The sequence below is a fragment of the Saccopteryx leptura genome, chromosome 13 (assembly GCF_036850995.1).
Source record: "Saccopteryx leptura isolate mSacLep1 chromosome 13, mSacLep1_pri_phased_curated, whole genome shotgun sequence".
NCBI classification, from domain to species: Eukaryota; Metazoa; Chordata; class Mammalia; order Chiroptera; family Emballonuridae; genus Saccopteryx; species Saccopteryx leptura.
In genome coordinates, this window is record NC_089515.1 from 26,893,938 (window position 1) to 26,907,736 (window position 13,799).

Consider the following 13,799-nt stretch of genomic DNA (forward strand, 5'->3'; position numbering starts at 1 on the left):
TCCTGCAGTTGTCTCAGGCTCTTAAAACCACACACTTGGTCTTATATGGGGCCCCTCCATCTTCAAAAAAAACAACATTGCACTATTCTCCTGCTTTGAATATTTCCGATTTCCTCTTCTGCCAGCAGACAGAGAAAATCCTGCTTTTAAAGATCTCTGTGATAATATAAATATTAGAGTCCTGGGGTGGAGAAAAGGACTCAAACTCTCTCTTTGCCTTATAACATAATCCCAGGAATAACACCAGGGTGCTAAAGTCATGGGGCTATCTTAAAATTTGGGGGGCCTTGACTGGTTTGCTCAGTGAGTAGAGCATTGGCCTGGCAGACAGACATCCCAGGTTTGATCTCCAGTCAGGGCACGCAAGAGAAGCGACCATCTGCTTCTTTTCCCCTCCCTCTCCCCCTTCTCTCTCTCTTACTCTCTTGCAACCAGTGGCTCAGTTGGTTGAACATCGGCCTCAGGCACTGAGGATAACTTGGTTGATCCTAGCATTGGCCCCAGACAGGGGTTGCTGTGTGGGTCCCAGTCAGGGCATATGTGGGAGCCTCTATTTTTTCTCCTGTCACTTAAAATTTTTTTGGGGGGGGTAACCACAGGACCACTTGTATTTACGTGTCTTGGAAATCTAGATGAGGCGGGATAGAAGAAGAGATGGCATATGGATAAGATGTCTCTAAAGCTTGGAAACTAAACACTTGGGAGCATAGTGGTGAAAACTGGAGACAAGTACTCAGTAGGAGATCTGATTTGGGAGGCTGGATGAGAGCAAGAGGCAGGTATCTAGGTGGGCCCATAAAGCAGTAAGCAATTAGGAATTCTCTCTCAGGAGAGTGGTGATAATGCATTATTTTTTTTACCGTCTTATTGAGATATCCTACAGATATAGTAAAGAACATTAATCCTAAGCTTATAGACCAATGACCTTTAAATATGCAAACACCTGTGCTATCACCACACAGATCAAGATTTCCAGCCTCCCATTGAGTTCTTTTTGTGCTCCTTCTTGGTCATTATTTCCCCACAGGTAATTGCTCTTCCGCCATTGATCACCATGGATTCATTGTGCCTGTTCTTGAGCTCTGTATAAACAATCATATAGCATCTACTCCCATCAGATAATTTATTGGGTGCTTGCTGTGCGCCAGGCTCCGGGAATGCAACAGTGACAAGACAAGGTCCCAGTCCTCATAGAACTTCAGTTCTGCCCAGAAAAAAATAGATCATTTCTGTCGGAGGCAATAAAATGACCAAAGGGGAGGGTGTGGACAAATAAGAAAGAGTTTAAAGATGAAACAATGAGAAATGCTTAAACATGGTGGTGGTAGGGGGAAGGCGTAGTGGTCAGAGGATGGAGAACAGCCAGAGGCTGGAGGGAAGCCAGAGCATGCGGCAGCGCAGAAGCCAGAGAGCTGGGCTTCAAGAGGAAGGAAATGATCAACAGCATCACATGCTGCTGAGAGGTGTAATCAACACATATTTATGGAGCACCTGCTCGTACAAGGCTAGGCACAGAGCGGAATACAGAGTGGCATAGGCCTCCCTGTAATAATGATCTCTAACATGTCTATAGAGATAAGCAAAGGCTCTGGCTGGGGAGAGACACCGTAAAATTCAAATATGAACATGCTATTGCCCTGCTCAAAACCTTTCTGCTGCCTCCCCTTGCCAGTGGAATTAAAGTAAAAACTTCACCACTGCCTCCTGCCCTGGTGGTCTGACCTCTGACCTTCTACAGCCTCATCTTTGCCTCTCTCCCTGTCACTTTGACTCTCCAGGCATCCTGAGCTTCTTTTTCCCCTTGTTCTGTTCCCTCCTGTACATATCCTTCGGCCTAAAACACTTTTCTCCTTCCCCTACTGCTATAAAGACGTGGTGAGCTCTACCCACCATTATTTACATCTCTGCTCAATGGTCATCTCTTCAGTGAAGACTTTCCTGGTTTTCCTGCTTAACATAGTTTTTTTTTTATATCTTGTGCTCCCACAGCTTGCATTATGGAACTTTCTTTCCTGACACTTATCATGGTGAGTAATAACATATCTGTTTGGTTATTGCATAAACGTTTATCTCGCTTGCAAATCGGAGGCCACAGTGAGAGCAGAGGCTTTGTCTGCTCACAATCCTTAGTGATTTTCCAGCATCTAGCTCAGTGCTGGGCTGGATAAGCACTTGCTGAATAAATGAGCCTTATGAATTTGAACCCAGAAGGCCTGTCTTTAAGCCCTGGGTATGTGACCTTGGATAAGTGGCTTTCTTCCTTTCCCTGGGACTCAGTTTCATCATCCATAAAATGAAGGGATAGACTCTCCAGGGGGCCTCTATGGCCTGATGTCCTCAGATTCGATGACTCACACTCATAAAAATGTCACTGGGCTGCCCGCCAGCACATTAGCACTGATATTAGTTAGTGCTGAGTAAGAAGGTGCGGAACATCAAGTGCTGTAGAGACAGGACAGAGAGAGCAGCGTGACTAGGATGATCAGAGAAGACTTCCTGGAAGAGGCGAGTGGAAATGAATGAAATAATTGAAGGGAAAAGGATTTTCAAGAACTAGAGAAAGACAGAGACACGAAACGTGATGAGAGACAAGGAGACTGGCCTGGCTGGTTCCCATGGGAAGGATCCAGGCCCCCCCCCCTTAAATGGGAGAAGCCCCCTGTGGTAGTTTTCTAGTGCTTCTGTGATAAATTACCACAAACTCAGTGGCTTTAAAACAACAAAATTTATCATTTTACAGTTTTGGAGGTGAAAAGCCCAAAATCAGTCTCAGGGTGTTGACAGGCGCTCTGGAGGCTCCAGGGAAGACTCTGTTTCCTGGCCTTTCCCACCTCCTAGATGTTGTCCTCGCTCGCTCGTGGGTTCACGCCCTCCATCACATCACCTTTTTCTCTGCCTCTGGTCTGCTGCCTCCCTCTTACGAGGGCCTTTGTGATTGCAGCATGCATACTCAAAATCATTAACAAAATCACATTTGCAAAGTTTCTTTCATCATGTAAAGTAGCATATTCACAAATTCCAGACATTAGGTCCAGGACATCTTTGAAGGACCATTTTTTTTTTTAGCTTAGCAAATCTTAGTGCAGGGGTCCCCAAACTTTTTACACAGGGGGCCAGTTCACTGTCCCTCAGACCGTTGGAGGGCTGGACTATAAAAAAAAAACTATGAACAAATCCCTATGCACACTGCACATATCTTATTTTAAAGTAAAAAACAAAACGGGAACAAATACAATATTTAAAATAAAGAACAAGTAAATTTAAATCAACAAACTGACCAGTATTTCAATGGGAACTATGCTCCTCTCACTGACCACCAATGAAAGAGGTGCCCCTTCCGGAAGTGCTGCGAGGGCCGGATAAATGGCCTCAGGGGGCCGCATGTGGCCCGCGGGCCGTAGTTTGGGGACCCCTGTCTTAGTGGTTACTTATGTGGTCTCTGGAGCCAGATGTCTCAGTTCAAGCCTTGACTTTGTCACTCATTAGTGACTTAATCCTAGGTGACTTATTTAACTCCTCCATGTCTCAATTTTCTCATTTGTAAAATAAAGAAATAAGTTACTGGGGAACAACACAAGGATTAAGGGCATTGACTACCTGCACAGTCGAAAAGCCACATGAAACTTAAGTGGTCCTTTGCATACACGGATTCTGAGCCACAGATTGAAAACATGGTAACCTTTGAACAGGGTTTGGATTGCATGGGTCCTCTTGTTCTAGGAAACTTCATTGTTCGAGGATCCACTGTAGTGATACACACCTTATTTGCTTTAGTCATCTATTGCTATATCATAAACCACCCCACATCTTAGTGGCTAAAAATGTTCTCATTATTTGTTTCTTTTTTTTTAGGTTTTCATGGTGGCAGATTCTTCCGTTTTCCATGGTGCTGGCTGCAGTTGCTTTTGCAGCTGCATTCATCTGGAAACTCTGCTGGGGTCAGGACATCCAAGTTGGCCTCAGTGAAACGTCTGGCAGTTGGCACTGGCTGGCTGGCAGCCAGAAAGCCCTAGCTCTACTCCAGGTGGCTTCTCACCCTTCCGGGCCTTTCTTCCTCCACAGCCTCTCCTGAAGCTTAGCTCAGACTTCCCTACATGGCAGCTGACTTCCAAAGACCTAGCGACGGAAGCGGCAAGGCTTCTAAGGCTTAAGCTCAGAAGTCACAAAGTGTCACTTCTGTCACATTCTATTAGTCAAACAAATCACATAGCACAGATTCAAAGGGAGGGAAGCTGACTCTACCTCTTGTGCAAAGCCACTCGGCACAGGTCTTGTGGGGTGCACAATTTGCTGCAGCAGTTATGAGGATTCTATAAATTAAAATGTAAAAAGACTTAGAACAGTACCTGGTACCTAGTAAGTGCTCAGTATTTTTTTTTAAAGTGTGAGCTCTAGCTTGACCTGTGGTGGTACAGTGGATGGAGCAATCACCTGGAATGTCGAGGTCGCTGGTTCAAAACTCTGGACTTGCCCAGCAAAGGCACATAGGAAAAGCAGCTACGACTGAGTTAATGCTTCCTGCTCCTCCCCCCCTTCTCTCTCTCTCTCTTCTTTCTAAGATCGATAAATAAAATCTTTATTAAAAAAAAAAGTGTGAGCTTTAGTGCTTGGCTGCCTAGATTCAAAACCCAAGGGTAGTTTTGTGACCCTTGGCAAATTTGTAATCACTCTAATCCTCAGGGTCCTCATCTATAAATGAGATTAGGGGTAAAACTTACTTTATAGGGTTGATGCAAGGATGAAATGTAATCATATATGCAAACTCTCAGCTCAGGGCCTAGCATATAGTTAGTACTCGATAAGCATTAGCTTTTGACATTACCGAAGTTCTGTCGGGTGCAACATTAAACTTTTTTTCAATATAGTCTTTGTTTAAGCCTATTGTCAACCTTGTTTAGTTGATATGTGCACATACATCTGAGGAAATGTAGGCCCAAAGTACTTAAGAAATGTAAGGAAGGGCCCTGGCTGGTTGGCTCAGTGGTAAAGCATCGGCCTGGTGTGCAGGAGTCCGGGGTTCGATTCCCAGCCAGGGCACATAGGAGAAGCTCCCATCTGTTTCTCCACCCCTCCCTCTCTCCTTCCTCTCTGTCTCTCTCTTCCCCTCTGCAGCCAAGGCTCCATTGGAGCAAAGTTGGTCTGGGTGCTGAGGATGGCTCTATGGCCTCTGCCTCAGGTACTAGAATGGCTCTGGTTGCAACAGAGCAACACCCCAGATGGGCAGAGCATCGACCCCTGGTGGGCATGCCAGGTGGATCCCGGTCGGGCGCATGCGGGAGTCTGTCTGACTGCCTCCCCATTTCCAACTTCAGAAAAATACAAAAAAGAAAGAAAGAAAGAAAGAAAGAAAGAAAGAAAGAAAGAAAGAAAGAAAGAAAGAAAGAAAGAAAAAAAGAAAGAAAGAAAGAAAGAAAGAAAGAAAGAAAGAAAGAAAGAAAGAAAGAAAGAAAGAAAGAAAGAAAGAGAAAGAAAGAAAAATGTGAGGAAGGAAGGAGCATACTTGGATACTTGGGACTGGGACCTAGGTCTTTGTGACCTTTTCCATTTTACCAATGATTTTAAACATTTCTTTCTTTCTTTTTTTTTTTAGTAGAGCGCTCCTCTGCCCTTTTCAAACAAACCCAATATATAAAACTGAGAAAAACAGCATTTTATTAGCACATATTATGAAAGCTCAAGTTTTAGCTTTCTACTTATTAAGGAAAATATGTCAATTAGCATACTCATTTATCATGATAGTAACCTCTCGTGTGTTATAATTCAGTTCATAACGTTTCTGTGAACATGTGACCTTTTATTAAGGTTTTGAAGAGTATATCTTTATACAAAAATTAAAATCACCCTGGCTGAGTAGCTCAGTTGGTTAGAGCATTGTCCTGATATGCTAAGGTTGTGGGGTTTTTTTTTGTTTTTTGTTTTTTGTTTTTTTTGTATTTTTCTGAAGCTGGAAATGGGGAGAGACAGTCAGACAGACTCCCGCATGCGCCCGACCGGGATCCACCTGGCACGCCCACCAGGGGCGATGCTCTGCCCCTCCAGGGGGTTGCTCTGTCGAGACCAGAGCCACTCTAGCGCCTGGGGCAGAGGCCAAGGAACCATCCCCAGTGCCCGGGCCATCTTTGCTCCAATGGAGCCTCAGCTGTGGGAGGGGAAGAGAGAGACAGAGAGGAAGGAGAGGGGGAGGGGTGGAGAAGCAGATGGGTGCTTCTCCTGTGTGCCCTGGCTGGGAATCGAACCCGGGACCTCTGCACGCCAGGCCGACACTCTACCACTGAGCCAACTGGCCAGGGAAGGTTGTGTGTTTGATCCCCGGATAGGACATATACAAAAACCAGTCAATAGATGTATAAGGAAGTGGAACAATAAATTGATGTTTCTTTCTCTCTCCATTTTTTTCTCTCTAATATCAATCAGCAAATAAAATTATTTTTAAAAATTAAGAAGAAAACTAAAATCATAACTCTGTGGACCTTCCAAATACCACTAAAAAATTTAACATTTCTTGACTCCCATATTGGCATTCCCGCCATCGGACCACATTCCTTCACACGAGGAAGAAGTAGATGGAGCATTTGGGTTCTGAACAAAAGTAGGAGGCAGGTCTCAAGGACCTAGCTAAGGAGCTTTGAGTCTTTTTATAAGCAAGGGGGTATCATTTAAGGTCTATTAATCCATTATTTATTGGGTTTTTGAAAATTTGTGATCAAGAAGAAATAAGGCAGAGAAAAATAATAACCATTATTTATTAAATGCTTACACGTGCTTTGTACATACTCTTTCCTTATTTTATTTCACTGAGTCATATCTAAATGTTATAAGGTTGATGCTGTTATCATTCCCATTTCACAGATGATAGAACTGAATCTCAGCCTAAAGAAGTTATTTACCAATCTAAAAAACAGTGAAGCTGGGTTATAAACCTGTAAGAAGTCATTGGAACTTTTTTTTTTTTTATTTTATTCATTTTTAGAGAGGAGAGAGACAGAGGAGAGAGAGACAGAGAGAGAGAAGGGGGAGGAGCTGGAAGCATCAACTCCCATATGTGCCTTGACCAGGCAAGCCCAGGGTTTTGAACTGGCGACCTCAGCATTTCCAGGTCGATGCTTTATCCATTGCGCTACCACAGGTCAGGCTGGAACTTTTTTTAAATGAGAAGTTTATTGGTGACCTGGTGAGTGGGAGCGGAGGGCTCAGGGAGGGCACTGGTAGAAGGCAGAGGCAACAAGTGTGTGTCAGGAATTGGGGATATTCATGAGGGGAAGGAAAAAATAAAATGCTAAATCCAGTGTTGGACATGAAAGAAACTCTCAATGCCAAGAGGAAGGAGCTAGGGGAGAGGGCAGGATCTGGAAGGCTGGGGGGAGGAGAGGGTCACTGAAGGAGCATGTGCTTGGAGGACTGCCTCTCCCTGTGTCCCTGCTTCTCTTGAATTTCCAAGGGGTTGTCAGCAGGGCTGACGTTCTTTGTGTGCCAGGCCTCCTGTGGGAATGGCTTGGGCAGTCCCAGAGATGGTGCAGTGCTCCTGCAGGTGATGGCTCACGTGGGGCAGTTTCTACTACCCCTTCACATACCTTATGCTCTCTAGACAAACCAGACTGCTCTTCTTTTCCCAAACACACCTGCCATCATAGTGTAGAGAAAGAGCATAGATTTCAGAGACAACCAGTTCTGGGTCAAATCCAAGCTCTGCCACTTCATACTCGCTGTGCGATCTTGGGCAAGTAATTTAACCTCTCTGAACTTCAGCTTCTCATCTATATCCTTGGAGTTAAATAACACCCGTTTCTAAAAATTATGGGAAAAGTTAATGAAATAATATGGGTGAGAGCTTCCAGCATATGCTTGGCACAGAGTGGGTGCTCTTTAAGTACTGCTTTCCCCTTTCTCTGCATGTCTATTCACACACCTCTCTCCTCTGGTCTACCTGTTGCCCCCATGTCCACCTATTGAAGTTGTTCTCAACACCTGTCCAGCTCCAGTGGAACTTTTTTTTTTTTAATAATTATTTTTATTTATTTTATTTTTTTACAGAGACAGAGAGAGAGTCAGAGTGGGGGATAGACAGGGACAGACAGACAGGAACGGAGAGATGAGAAGCACCAATCATTAGTTTTTCGTTGCACATTGCAACACCTTAGTTGTTCATTGATTGCTTTCTCATATGTGTCTTGACCGTGGGCCTTCAGCAGACCGAATAACCCCTTGCTCGAGCCAGCGACCTTGGGTCCAAGCTGGCGAGCTTTTTGCTCAAGCCAGATGAGCCCACGCTCAAACTGGCAACCTCGGGGTCTCGAACCTGGGTCCTCTGCATCCCAGTCTGACGCTCTATCCACTGCGCCACCACCTGGTCAGGCTCCAGTGGAACTTTTTCCATCAGTACCACCCCTGACACAGCCAGCTTGTGGAGATCTGTCCCTCCCTGGTACATCAGAGTATCTATATTACTCACAGGGAACTTACGATTCACTTGCTGCTTTGTAGTACAGACTATTTATATTTAGATTTAATAGGCATATTATAAATATCTACAGAAAGAAGCAAAGTGTGTGTTAGCTTGAGCTTTGGGGGAAAAACCCATCTCTTGTTCTTTTGTGGCATTTGGAAGGTCTCTGACAGAAGCTGGGAGAATTGGCCATGATATTTAGTTGACTTTTGGGGGCCATTGCAGGCAGAGTAAACTTGCCCTCGATCAATTCAACAGGGGGAAAGTGTTGATATCGATGAAGTTTTATTCTGGAGGAATCAGTGATACCTTTGGCTAGACTGAGGGTTCAGGAATGCTTCATTAGTTAGAATGAGGTGCCAGAGAAGAGTCTGTGTCCCTAGAAATTAACTAGAAAGTTTGATGCTCAATTGACTTAAAGTTGGGAGCAGATTGGAAACTGGAACTGGAATTAGAGATGATACCCTCGTATGGGAGCATCTTCTGCATCTCAGGTAAAGCTGAATGTTGAGTCCATTTGGCTTTTCTGGGATGAAGATAGAGAGTGATCAGCCAGGGTCAATGGAGGAAGAGGAAGAGGAATTGTGGCTGGATTGTGGATGGATCGTGGCTGGATCATGGAGAAGCGACTTCTGGTTTTCCCATTGTTTCTCTCTCTCCTGCCACAATCTCCTGGGTTACTCAAAACCATCACCATGGCACCCATGGTACCCAAGCCTCTCTCCTCCTAAAGGTGTTCTCCCCCCCCCCCCCAGCATCTCCAAGTCTATCCACTCTCCTTCTCCAGCACTTTAAGACTGACAGCTGAGACCTAACTGCTCCGTTCCTATTTCTCATTTTCTTTTCCAGGAGAAACTTTGTTTTCTAATCCCTGCTGCTGATTTCCTCAATGGAGATAAACAGCAGGGGAATGTTGTCCTCTGCCCTATTAACAGGGCAGATTAAATAGTCAATCATATAATTAACACATCATTTCTTACTGGCCCTTGACTAATCTCAGAGTTTCCTCTGAGAGGTGGAACTCTGTCTAACAAGGAGCAAACTGAATGACATCGCACAGCAGTCTGTAAGTGGGGAGAAAAAAATGGGGGAATCACAACAATAGTAATGTTTCCCCAGGATTTTCTGCTTTAGAACAATTTTAAACCCATTATCTCAGGTAACCCTGATAACAATCTTATGATACCAGCCTAAATATTTACATTTGACAGATGGGAAACTGAGGCTCAGAGAGGTCAAGTCACTTGCCAAGATCAGAGAGCCAGTAAATGAAAAAAACAGGATGGAAGGAGCAGGCTCATTTGGGAGTCTTCAGCTTGCTGAGGCTTGTCTCTGAGCTGTGAACTCAACAGCTTGGAGGTCCCTGAACCGCCCACCCCCACTCCCACCCCGAGAATCCTTCTACCCTATTGCTAAGTTCTTAGGCCGGGGCAGGGCAGTCTCTCAGGATTTCAGGTCTCTTCCCAGACTCCCTAGCTATACTCCCAAGTCGGTCCCTGTGGCTACTTGAGCCATAGGTACTCTCAGAATCCCTGTGTCTCCCAGGGGCCAGTCTGTACCTCTTGCCCATATCCTGAGGCCCTGAGAAAAAACCTCCACCATCCATCCAGGTCCCCCTCCCAGCAGGTCACTGCTCCCCCCTCCCATGGACAGGCTCCTTCGATGATGGATCACTGGCCCCAACGCACATATTATTATGAAATGGGTTTATTACACTCTAAATCTCTCACTAATGTGCCGCTGTTTAATCCCTTTATCCAATTCTCAGTCTCTCAGGCTCAGTCACAGCTCTCTCTACCCAGGACTAGGTCTGGATGGTTTATTGGATGATTTCTGACTTGGGAGGACTGGGGTGGGGGCTGTTTAGAGGAGGGGGAGGAGAGGGAGCCATGCAGACCTTGAGAGAAGCCCAAGGGCTTGTTTGGGGATTTCTACCATGGAGCCTTCCTGGGGGGCCGAGTCCACGAAGGGACCCCTGCTGTCCATCTGTCCACTCCGCTTCTCATCGTCTCTACTTCTGAGGCTTGTCTGTGAGCTTGTTTACTTCTGCCTCTTGGTTCTTATTACTTTCTTACTTCCTCTCTGGCTCTCACTGTCTCTTTTTGTCTCTCCGTCTTTTCCTGAAGCCAGACTGTGGTCAGAATGATGGTGTCTAGTTCCCCATGGGATGAGGAGGCAATGGGATGATTCCTTACCCTTCTCACCCCACCTCCAGCCTTCTTTTTCTAGATGTTCCTTTAATTATACTGGGTTTCTGTCATTTCAAGTCACTTCTTCACCCCAGCCCCACTGTCCAGCCACCTTCCACCTTTGACACCTGATCCTGAGGTCCCCTTCTGGCTTTCCTATCGCACCCCCAACTCCTCCATCGACCCTACTTTCAGGGCCCTGCCCAGGTCCCGCCCCACCAGCCTCCTGCGCCTCCCGCGATGGCTGACTCTTCCGCTCCCAAGGCCTCCTCACTGTCACTCTGGCCACCTCCTTGCTGGCCCTCTCTTCTTCCTTTGGTCGCTATCTCTGTCTCTCCCAGTGTCTCCCTGAGAGTCCCTCCCCGTTCTGACACACCAGCCGGTAAGGCAGCCAAGGCTTCCTGCTGTCAGCTGGGGAATAGATAAAGATAAATGATATTATGTTAAATTCCACTTAATGACAAATTTTTAATTTTCTGAACATGGTCATTTTCTGGCTAGTGAATCAAGTGGAGGGAGCTAATTACATGAAGATCTGAACAAAAATAACTCCTAATTTTCAAGGATAATGGAAGAGAAATGTTGGAGATTAATGGCACTATTTATCTTTTTTAAATTTCTATCTTTCTCTGTGATAGCCGTGCTCCCCAAGGAAAATATTCATAAAATGAAATTGAAGTCGTAACTTAATAGGTTATTAAAATTTTTGAGTGCATATCACTTTCCTTCCGCAGCACTGTAAATTTAAATTGAAGTTTGCGGCTCCCCGAGTCACCAGCGGAGTTTTTTTTATGATGGCACAATAGAGAGAAACATGCATCTTTGTCAGGAGGTATTTGCTAGTCTAATTTTATGGCAGGCCGGATTATCAGACGGGAATGGCAGCGCCGGGGGAAGCTGACAAGCCCGCAGCCGGCAGCCATGTGTTTCCATTAGCGCCCCGAGCCGTCCGGGGTTTCTCTGGACTCTCATTTTCCACTTCAGTCTTTTATCTTGATTTAAAGTGAGGGCGCCCAATATTCAGGGCCTGTCATTTTTCTCTCTCACACTCTCACTCGCTCTTCCTCACTTCTCCCCTCCCACTTCCTCTGCTCCAGGGCCTGCTCACTTTCATCTCTGGGGCTCCAGTGTGGGCTCTGGCCCCAGCCCTGTCCTCACCCAACCTTCGAGCTCCACCCCGGGAGGAAGAAGAAAGAGGAGGCAGGAGAGGCCGGCCGGGCGGCCACTGCAGTGAGTTATAAATTTGAGTGAAGCCTTCTCCCCGTGGGCCCATCAGACAAACACCGAATGGGGACTCTCCGGGTATGAGGTAGGGAGGGGGTTTTCCGGAGGAGCCCATCAGGCCCTCTAATTGAGTGTTAATGGAGTTTCCAGGAGGAGGGGGCGCAGCTGTTGGCTCTGGGGACCCCAGGGCACTGAGAATTATGGCCAGCCTCTCTTCCAATCTCTGTCTCTGTCCCATGCAGGTCTCTGCCCTGGCTTTGTCTCTGAGTCTCAGGGCCACTGACAGAGAGAAACTTAATAAGGGCCCAGACAAACTCGCACATTTTTGAGATGGACAAACTGAGGCCCAGACACAGAGAGTATCTTGTCCAAGGTCTCATGGCTAAGTAGTAGCTGAGACAGAACGAACCAAAAGTCGGATAACACAGGTGCTTAGATGAATGCGCTTCCCACTGAGCTGTACTGCCTCGCCTAAGCCTCTTTCTGCTCGGCTGGATGGAAGCCAACATTTCCATGTCTGTCTTAGCTCTCAGCCAGTGTGCCCACCTTGTCATTAGCACCAGCACTCATTCTCTAGAGTGCTGGCCTTGACACCCCAAGTTCATTGTTTACTCGGGTCCTATCCTCAGCCCCCACACCCTGTTAGTGGCCAAGTCCTGCTATCTCTTTGCTTTGATCAGTCCCCTCCTCTCCTCCTTGCTTCTGCTCACCCAGCCTATCACCCTAGCTTGCTCGCTTGTTTCTACCTTCTCGTCCCACGCCTGGTCTATGGTGACCTTCCCCAAGTGCCCCCAAATCCCAAAATACTCTCCTGCCCTTGCTCAGAAACCTACTGTGTGCCCTCCACCCCCCCAGCCAACTTCTCACTCAGGCCTCACAGCCCTGTGTGCCCATGGCCCAGAGTTTCCCCACTGTCCTCCCTCCCCTTCGCCCCCCCCCCATACCCATGTCGGGTCAGCCTTATCACCTTTGTTCTTGGTGACCCACTAGGAACATCCTTGCCCTGCGGCTCTATCACCATTCATGACCCACCTCAAGCCACCCCCTTGCTGGCTCCCCAGGCCGTACTGCTATTCCTCCTTCTCTGGCTTCCTTTAGGTCTCAGCACCCAGGCTCAGCATTCATCACCGGCTCACCCACTACTTGAAACTCACTGCGCTACTCTGACTTATACCCTGCTGGGCCAGAGATCCTAAATTTAGTTCATATACCTTGTTCTAATGGTCACAAATATTTGTCTGGGTCACACATCCTATCTCATATGTCTTAAGCATAGCAGCTGAGACCCCTGGATAAGACTTCATTCAGACAGGAAGTCGCCTGCATAGAATTGTAGCATATGGGAGCTGGGAGGAATCTGAGACTTCAATTCCCTCATCTTACAGATAGGGAAGCTGAGGCCCAGTGAGACAGGGGATGCCTAGGGTTCTGCATCAATGGAGGAGAGTTGAGACTCACATACAGGTCTCTGGACTCATGTTTCTTTTTCTTTTTCTTTTTTGAATTTTATTTAGACAATTAATTTTAATGGGGTGACATTGGTCAACTAGAGTATATAGATTTAGAGAAAATTCTCCATATCATTTTGACATTCGATTATGTTGTATACCCATCACCCAAACTCAAATTGTCCTCTGTCACCTTCTATTTGGTTTTTTTATGCCCCTCCCTTTCCTCCCTTCCCCTCCCCTTGGTAACCACTGCACTCTTATCTATGTCCATGAGTCTCAATTTTGTGTCCCACCTATATATGGAATCATACAGTTCCTAGTTTTTTTCTGATTTACTTATTTCACTCATTATAATGTTATCAAGGTCCATCTATGTTGTCATAAATGATACTATGTCATCATTTCTTATGGCTGAGTAGTATTTCATGGTATATATGTACCACATCTTCTTTATCTGATCCTCTATTGCAGGGCTTTTTGGTTGTTTCCATG

At 46.1% G+C, this 13,799-nt stretch overlaps 1 long non-coding RNA gene across 1 annotated transcript in view; it reads left to right on the top strand.

The window, feature by feature from the left end:
• LOC136384713 (uncharacterized) overlaps positions 1–4,525 on the top strand; it is a 40,895-nt gene extending 36,370 nt beyond the window's left edge. The window contains exon 3 of the long non-coding RNA XR_010747647.1: positions 3,853–4,525. This is a non-coding gene — a long non-coding RNA (uncharacterized lncRNA). The remainder of the gene's footprint in view (positions 1–3,852) is intronic.
• Positions 4,526–13,799: the final 9,274 nt, after the last annotated feature.